The sequence below is a fragment of the Jaculus jaculus genome (genome assembly GCF_020740685.1).
Source record: "Jaculus jaculus isolate mJacJac1 chromosome Y unlocalized genomic scaffold, mJacJac1.mat.Y.cur SUPER_Y_unloc_3, whole genome shotgun sequence".
NCBI classification, from domain to species: domain Eukaryota; kingdom Metazoa; phylum Chordata; class Mammalia; order Rodentia; family Dipodidae; genus Jaculus; species Jaculus jaculus.
Genome location: NW_025423388.1, coordinates 1,228,476 through 1,238,000, shown reverse-complemented (window position 1 = coordinate 1,238,000; position 9,525 = coordinate 1,228,476). Strand labels below are relative to the sequence as shown.

The following is a 9,525-nucleotide window of genomic DNA, read 5'->3' as shown; positions in this document are numbered from 1 at the left end:
CTACCTGTGCCTCATGAGTGCTCGGATTAAAGGTGTGTACCATCATGCCCAAAGTAATAAACAAGTATTTTAAGATAGGGTTGAAAAGATGTCTCAAAGGTTAATGCACTTGCCTGCAAAGTCTAAGGACCCAAGTTTTATTACCCAGTACCCTCTTAAAGCCAGACTCAGGGTAGGGTGTATATCTGGAGTTCATTTGCAATGCTGGGAGGTGCTGGCATGCTCATTCTCAATTTCTCTCTCTTTATCCCCTCTTTCATCCCTCTCTATATATGTTTCACTCACTTTCTCTCAAAAATATAAAATATCATTATTTGTAAGTGTCCAGTATGCAGCCACAGTTTTCAAGGTTAGATCAATAGTTAATGCAGTTCCAGTATAGGGTTTTTTTTTTTAAGGCAAAAAGGCCAAATATTTTAATTTTCTTGATATGTCTCCTAGGTTTTTATTACTGCCTCACTTGCAAATTAAAATTTTAAAATATTATTAATTGAAGCAAATGGTCTACCAGATAATTACTAAATGACAAATGTAGTTAATATATTCCAGTAAGGCCATCCCAGTTTTTATTTATATCACTGCTATGCTTAGGAACTCAGGAGTTAAGATTTTAATTTTTTAAAAATTTATTTGAGAAAGAGAAGGAGAGAATATGGGCACTCCAATACCTCTAATAAATGCAAACAAACTGCAAATGCAGGCACCACCATCATTACCTGGCTGATTAGGACACTGGGGAATAGAATCTGGGTACTGAGATCTCAAGTGCAAGGGCTTTAAGCCCTAAGCTATCTCTCCAGCCCAGTAGTTTGCTTTTAGATGACCTTAAGTTGGGTGTGATGAAACCAAATTCATGCTCATGTACCTGCAAATAACAACTTTGACTTAACATCACTCCAATAGATGTATGAGCATAGTTATTCACCTTTACGTTTATTTGTAGGTAGGATATTTGGGACGTGTTGAATTAGAGACACAGTTTTTGTTTAAGATGAAGTAGTTGAAAATGGTATGAGAAAAATAAGATACCGTTCACTTTAGTAGTACATTTACTAAAATTGGAATGATACAGATTATATTAGCATGGCCCCTGTTCGGGGATAGCAAACATATTACTGAAGTGTTCCACATTTTATTTAATGTTTTAATTTTTATTTATTTGACACAGAGTGAAAGAGGAGACAGAGACAGAGAAAGAGAGAGAGAGAGAGAGAGAGAAAGAATTAGCATCCCAGGCAGGCAAATGTCTTAACCAAGTGTTTCACATTTTAAATTTTAAAAAAGGCACATCAAATAAGTAGAAGAAATGGTTGTCTAACCTTGAAAATACTTTTTTTTCTCAGTCCCAAAGGTGAATTCTCAGTGCATTTTGTCTCAATGCAACTGACTCCTCCTATAGTAAAGAGGGACACCATTCCATACCACATGTTAATGGACAGCCATAATGGGACATCACTACAAACACTACACATAGACCAGTTAGCTTCAATTATATGTCTGATTGTCTGTCATAGGGACAATGGAATATCTCTTTCTAAACTTATCATTGTTTCTGTTGTGTTCCACTTCTGCCATCTGATACTGTGAGAATATTTTAAGGAGACATGAATAACTATCTCTTCACAGCAGATTGGAAGCCAATGGCAGACCAGAGGAATTATTCCACCCATTTTTATATTAGTGAAACGCTGAGTGCCTTGAGATTCTTTATAGGAACAAGGTACAGGTATTACCTACATGAACAAGAATGGCCCCTTTAAGGTTTTCAAAACCCCTCACCACAGCATAGTTGGCAATTTCTCCACATCTATATGCCAGGCTTGTATTGAGCCTTCCTCACTCTAGGTACATTATCCCCTCCCAAAACCATGTACATAATGAGGTATACTGGGAGATTTGTACAGATGAGAGCAGCTGGAATCTCATGATGTTCTAATGACATTCTCCCTCCAAATATAGAGAAGTGATCAATACTCAGTCTCATGTGGGTCTCTTGGAGGTGACCATGGCTGCTCTGATTAACATGGGAGATGCTCTTTTGCATGGAGGACACCATTCCTAAATTGATGACAGTTTAATTGGTTTGTATTCCTCCTCAAAATGATTTAAAAAAAAAAACTCTGAAAGAAACATCTCATGGCTGATGAGTGCAACAATTTCAGCCTATTGTGGTGAGGAAGGCAGAAGGCTGCCAATATTCATTGTCTATTTCACATCTGAGGAAATTTGCTTCAGTAAATAGAGCTGTCCTTCAAATTGAACTCTTTCATATTGCTGATGTTTCCTCTCCAGTTCATATTAAGCTCCACTTCATACTAATCTCATTAGGAATTCATGCAGTTCCAACCACAGCATAGCACAGCCAACCAGGATATATCAAAAATCTTAAACACAGTCTTAATATAAACAACTTTTAGTTCATTCCATGTCAAGCCAAAACATAGGCAATATAACATGTCAATAATTCATTGTCCTTCAGTCTGTGTAGGAGAGCAAAGATACACACCATGGAGATGAAGATTCTGCTGATGGCTGCAGTAACCTGTTTGGTTTGGGCTGACCAGGAATCCCCAGCTGAGTCAGAACTCTCAGAGGTACCCAGTGTGTGTGTGTGTTTCTTAATCCATCCTATCTCTTTGGACACTTTGTATTTTAAATATAGGCTTTCTTTGTTGTAAGGTACTATGAAAGAAAATCTGTTTTTAAAAATCTCTCTTAATCTGAACAGTCATTATTAAAAATTTGATTTTGTCACTTAGTAAGTAGAAAAGCCCTTTTTAGTGTTTTCTACATGAAACCAAGATATTATTTCATATTGTATGACTGTAATCTTTATAAACTATACTGTTCACCAAGATCACATTTTTAATTTTCATAATGGTATAGGAGAGCAAAGAAGAAAGACATATGCAAGTCAAGTTTTCTAACTGTGACTTTTCTTCTTAGGATACAACATATTTTCGCACCATTTACATAGCAGCTGATAATTTAGAGATGATAGAAGAAAATGGTCCAATGAGAATTTTTGCACGTCAGATTGTACTTTCACACAATTCTCATAAACTCACCATCATATTTTACATCAGGTAAGCAACATATTCCTTAGACAAAATAATGACAATTTTGTATTATGGCATATTGTGAAGTGGGCAATGACACAACTGGTGTTTACAGAAACTTTGAGTCATAAATATCCATTCATACAGTCAGCATATTACCCAATTTCATATTCTCAGAAACCATGGAAGTACTCTGTACAATACCTTGTGGTTTTCTAAAGGATTTAGTAATTTAAATAAACCAGTAATCATACATTTTTGAAGACAAAATCTTAATCACCTTAAGCTTCATATTTAAAGAAATAGCTGATGTAATAATTAAATATATTTGCATAATATTACTTTTCATAAATTTTCTTCTTAATGGGAAGATACTTCATATAGATTGCTTGAAAATTTACTTCTTGTGGAGTATTCTGATGTAGCTATTATGGCCAATAATTTGATATCCTCTTTCAATACATTGATTACAATTCCATGCAATGTTAATAATTCTGAAATTTCTAGTATATCTGGGATTTGCATTAATTATGTAGATTGATTACATTAATTAAGGGGGTAAAATTAAAGAATATATAAAATTAACAAATTAAAAGTAGATCAGGCTAATTATATGCACATAAACAATATACCTGAAAATACTAGGAGTGGGATGGGGAGATTGTTCAGAGTTTGAGGTGCTTGGCTGTGAAGTCTAAGGTCCCAGATTCAATCAACAGAACCTACGTAAGCCAAATACACAAGGTGGCACTTATGTCTCTAGTTCCTTTGCACTGGCTAGAGGTACTGATGTGTTGTTTCTCTTTCTCAATAAATAGAATATTCTTATAAAAATTTCAAAAAGAAGGATTTTAAAATTACAACATACAAACCAATGTCTTTAGGGAATTCTGACTATAGCAGGACCATTTTAACCTGTGATGAAGTGAAAAGGTCTGCTCTATAGAGTATTACAAAAGTTTGGGAAATCAGTTGAAATGCATGGAACATCTCCTTTACATTGGGCTATTTCTCAAAAAATATGCATCCAACTTCCCAACATACCATAGAACTAAAATGAAAAACAAACCAGGAATTAGCAGTAAAGCTTTTAGAATGAAGGTACTAGTTTACAACTAACATGTAAGAAGTCAGACTTGTAGAAAGTGAACATCAGTAATGGTATTGTTCATTTTCTGGTTATCAGTCCATGGGAGGCAAAACAGAAAAATATTTTCAGGATAAAATCTAACTGTAGAAATTTTATCAGTAGAAAATACACTAAAAGCCATGACTGTGAATGGAACTGTACATATGTATTGCCAATCAAGGGAATCAATGCCACTTAGTATTTTGTTTTAATTATACTTAACTTTAACATGCATATCATATGAATGATTGTGTGTAGGAAACATAGCTGAAATAGCTGATTAGCAAAGGTGTATGTATATCCCATGTCCCATGTTTTATCCCTTAAGGTTGATGCCATGTCTAAAATGTGCAGTATGTATGACAGAAGCAAGAAATCACCTGTAGAAAACAATACAGCTGACAGTGAGATTGCATATTCCTAGGAAATAGAGCTGCCATACTCATCATGTAGTGGGGAATTTTCCTTTCCACACATACCCTGTAGCTAATCACCAAGGGCAACTTATTTCTTCCTCAGTTCTGAGATGGACCTGCTGACTTGTTGAGGGTAGAGGCCTTTCTTTTGCTGCCAAATATGGTATAATGAAGACCAAGGAAACATCATGCAATATGAACAGCAAGCAGTATGACTGGGAGACTTTAAGCATTGTCCTTGATACCCCTGTCAAGGGGATCAGGAAACCACTGTAGATCATGAAGCAGAAGATAGAGGGTGAGAGGATGAAAACACCTAGTAATTTTATCACATATGAGGAAGTATGTTGATGGCAATTCCTTAAGACAAAGGAACAGAAAAATGTATATGGGGAAGGGGAGCTGGAGAGATGGTTCTGTGGTCAATGTGGATGACAGCAAAGCCTAAGTACCTACGTTGGATTACCCAGTACCCAAGTAAGCCAGATGCACAAGGTGGCACATGCATGTGGAGTTAATTTGTAGTGGTTCTGTCTGTTCCTTTCTCTCTTTGCCCCTCAAATAAATAAGCAAAATATTTTAGAAAAGATATATGAGATAATATTTGGTGAAGAATAAATGGTTGCCATTCTCTTTTTTTTTTTTTTTTGAGGATGAAGGGGGAGTGCCAAAAACACACAATTGTTGCTGAAGAAAAGGAACATAAAGTTTATACAGCAGTATGTAAGTTTCCATATCAATGGATGTCTGCAAGAAATAAGCAATCCTTATTTTGTATAAATGCAAAAAAATTCTTGATCACTTAAGTTGTTTATCTATGGCCTGTGACAAGCATGAGACAAAAACCAATTAAGGGAAGAAAAGTTAATATTGTAATCATACTTTCAGGGAATCTCTGTCAGTCACTTAACAAAAGCCACTGTGGAGAGTATCACATTGTTAATAAGGCGGGATTTTTTTGGTCATTACTTGGACTCTCACGTGTGCGGATGCAAACACTGAAGCCTGGAGTAACAGGTGGGTATAACTTTCAAGGTCTGATGACAATCACCTAAGGTTATCCACTTTAAAATGTGGAATGATTTACTCTGCTTATTATTTCAGACACAATCCCCCTCCAGTTCTTGAAAGGAATGATATACTTTACTGACCTTGCATCCCAAACCTCCTCTCATCTTCAAGTTATCAACACTGCCAAAGAGTGTTGTATGTCATGGGCTGAAACCAAAGTCATTAGTACATGGGCAGTCCTGTACCACTAACATCAGCCAAGATACAAGAATTTTTTTTATTGCCTATGAATATACTGTAAAATGATTACATCTAACCACATTATGAGAATAGAAAATATCACAGCAAAAGTACTAATCGTTTAAAGCATAATTCATAATTTCAATTTGTCAATGAATTATGGGAAGAAAAGGTTTACTTTAGCCATTTTCAGGGTAATTTCATCATGACAGGCAAAGCATGACAGAGCAGAACTGTCATATGTGTGAATGGAAGTATTCTGGTTATTGGCTGCGGAGCTGGGCTAAATAACTCCAGGTCCTCCCCATGGAAACAAAACCTCCAGGCAGGTTTAAAATCCAAAACGTACACCACCTTGGGATTGAATAGAAGACTTAATCCCAAATACATGAATCTAGGTATAGCACAGTACATTTAAACTACTAGAGAATGTAATACAAGGTCTTACTAGAATGTGATAATACATCAAATGTACTATTTATTTTCTGACAGTCTCTTTCTAACTCCTTTTCTTCCATGTATTCCATTAAGAATAAATAAGGGGCTGGAGAGATGGCTTAGCGGTTAAGCACTTGCCTGTGAAGCCTAAGGACCCCAGTTTGAGGCTCGGTTCCCCAGGTCCCACGTTAGCCAGATGCACAAGGGGGCACACGCATCTGGAGTTCGTTTGCAGTGGCTGGAAGCCCTGGCGCACCCATTCCCTCTCTCTCCCTCTATCTGTCTTTCTGTGTCTGTCGCTCTCAAATAAATAAATAAATAAAAAGAATAAATAAGATTAGAATTCCTAAAAAAAAAAAACATTCATAAGTTTTACATGGTCTGAGAGTAGAAGAACGTTACCTTTATATGGAATGTTCTTATATGTAAATACACACACACACACACACACACACACACACACACACACACACACACACACATATATCCCATAAACATGGATATGCTGAATGCTAGGTTTCCAGCTGATGGCATTATGGGAATTAAAGTCTCTTGCAGGCAGTATATTTTTGGGAATGGCTTCTGGGTGTTATAGCCAGCTTCCTCTTGACAGTGTTTGGCACAATTTCCTGTTGCTGTTATCCTCCTGAGGTTGACCAGGTGATTTCCACCCTCTGCTCATGCTATCTTTTTCCTCTGTCATAATTTAGCTTCTCTTCCAGACTGTAAACCAAAATAATCTCCTTTTTCCCACAATCTGCCCTTTGTCAGGCATTTTTCACAGCATTGTGAACCTGACTATATATGTATTTGCACACAGAGAAAGAGAGAAAATGGGCATGCCATGTCCTCCAGCCACTGCATAAGCTACTTTGTGCATTTGTGCATTTTTGGCTTTACATATGTACTGGGTAATGAAACTCTACTCATTAGTCCTTAGCAGCAGGTACCTTAACTACTAAGCCAACAGTACAGTTCTTTCAAACTTCCACATACTTGTAATTCCAAGAAAAATATATCTTAAAATATGAATTTATGAAAGCACTAGATATGTTCAGGAATTTTGCTGGACTACATATTACTAAGAAACTATTTTCTGAGGAATATTAGTGTAGCAGAGATTATCACTGATGGCAGCTAGGATTGTCAGTGTTATGCTAAGTATAGAATTACCTAGCTTAAGATCAGAATCTAAATTGGTAGCTATTTACAGTTTGATGTTCTCAGTTCCAGGTCTAGTCATATTGTCACTGAAATTTGTGTCAAAAACTACAATCTTAACATTGGCCTCTTATGAAGATGAGAATGGCATCATGACATATCTAACGATAGCCTTTGGTAAGTATATCTAGTACTATACATGAAAACACTTATTTTCTCCGTGTGTTTTTTTACACTGATATTATTGCTTTTTTCCATTATGCGCCCTGTCTTTTTATATGAATATCTTTGAACATGTTTACATACATCAAATTATCTCAATTAAGTGGCTAAAGAGATGGCTCAGAAGTTAATGTGCTCATATACAAAGCCTAATGACCCAGGTTCAATTGCCCAGAACCCATGTAAAGGCAGATGCACATGGTACACATGCCTCTATAGTTTGTTTGCAAGCAGCTAAAGGCCCTGGAATGTCCATTCTCTCTCTCTCTCTCTCTCTCTCTCTCTCTCTCTCTCTCTCTCTCTCTCTCTCTCTTTCTCTCTGTCTCTCACTGCTTCTCCTATTTTTTCTCTGATTACAAATAAATGTATGTAAATATACTTTAAAAATTATCTAAATGAGGAATCCCATGGTTTCTTCTAATATCAACTTATCTGGGGACCTATGAAATATCTTTACAAAAAAAAAATCATGCTCATATTCACTTCCAAACCAGGATTGTCCTATAAAGAAAATACTTAATCCCTCCCTCTCTCTTTCTCTCTCTCTTTCTCTCTCTCCCAAGTTTAATTATGTAGCAAACCACAACACCAATTTAAGTTGGTCTAAGTGAATCCCAGCCTTTATGATTGCAAGCATCTCAATTGTCCCCTAATATTATCATAACAATAGGAACAATTAGCCTCTAGCTACATGCCCAAAAGCAGAAATCCAATTATCTGATCCTTGATGGCATTAAATGTATCTTTCATTTATAACTGAAATGTGATTTGTAGGTTTAAAGAAGATATGCCCATTGTAGCAGTCAGCTTTAGGTTGTTGCAATTAACTTTTAAACCAGGCACAATTTATTAGAAGCAGCAGGGATTTATTGAAGCTTACAGGTCAAGGGGAAGTTTCTTAATGGCAAAAGATGCTGGGCCCCCCTTTCACAGGCCCATGCTAAGAGAGAAAAGCCACTACTAAAAGCAGAGAAGCACACTTCAGGGATCCCAGGAAAAGCTCCTACACTTTGGACATCTTTAGACTGGAATTCCAAATCCATCCCCACACCTCCTTAGGCCTGGAACCTTGGATTCCTCCACAGCCCACAATGACACCTCCTCCATCAGGTGGCTGGAGATCTAAGTTACAAGCTTAAAAAAAAAAAAAAACCTCTTAAACCAATTAGGGGACATCCATTCACATCACAACAATCATCATCCCAGTATTCATAATTAATATGCTTGATAAAAGATCAAATAATCTTCCCCCTCATTTGATTATGACTTAACAACACCATGTATGGATTGGACATTGAAGAATGAGGGGAAAAATGATAAACTGAAGAACTGAGTGATTGACAAGTTTCAGATATGTGCACCACCAACTCATGGATGTTGATTTGAGAATTTACAACATTTAGGACTCTGGAGAGCATTGCAAAAATGGTGATTTAGGTACATATATTTCTAAGACCTGTAAAAGTAATAGCACATTAAGTATTCAATGCTCTCTGAAAGTTTCCAGCACACACAAGCATCGTATGACTGTAGCTATGGTGTCTGGGGGAAGAGTTGATGAAGGTGGTGAGATTTGCCCCTGGATAGCAGGTGGTGATGGAGCCACACGTGAGACTTAAGGTAGGATTGCAATGGACTTCTCATTGTAAGGCTCTGGAGTGACCAAGACCACAAGGAGACCACTCTGAGGCAAAGATGAAATCTTTTTTTGTCTGTTTTTTTGAGGTAGGGTTTCACTCTAGCTCAGACCGACCTCGAATTTACTTTGTAATCTCAGGGTGGCCTCAAACTCATGACAATCCCCCTAGCTCTGCCTCCCAAATGCCCAGCAAGATGAAATCTTTTATTC

At 36.8% G+C, this 9,525-nt stretch overlaps 1 non-coding gene and 1 pseudogene across 1 annotated transcript; both read left to right on the top strand.

The window, feature by feature from the left end:
- The first annotated feature begins 1,030 nt into the window (after positions 1-1,030).
- Positions 1,031-1,135, top strand: LOC123457226. The gene has a single exon (XR_006634950.1). It is a non-coding gene; the product is annotated as a U6 spliceosomal RNA (small nuclear RNA).
- Positions 1,136-2,507: 1,372 nt separating this feature from the next.
- The window catches only part of LOC123457214, a 167,260-nt pseudogene continuing 160,242 nt past the window's right edge, over positions 2,508-9,525 (top strand).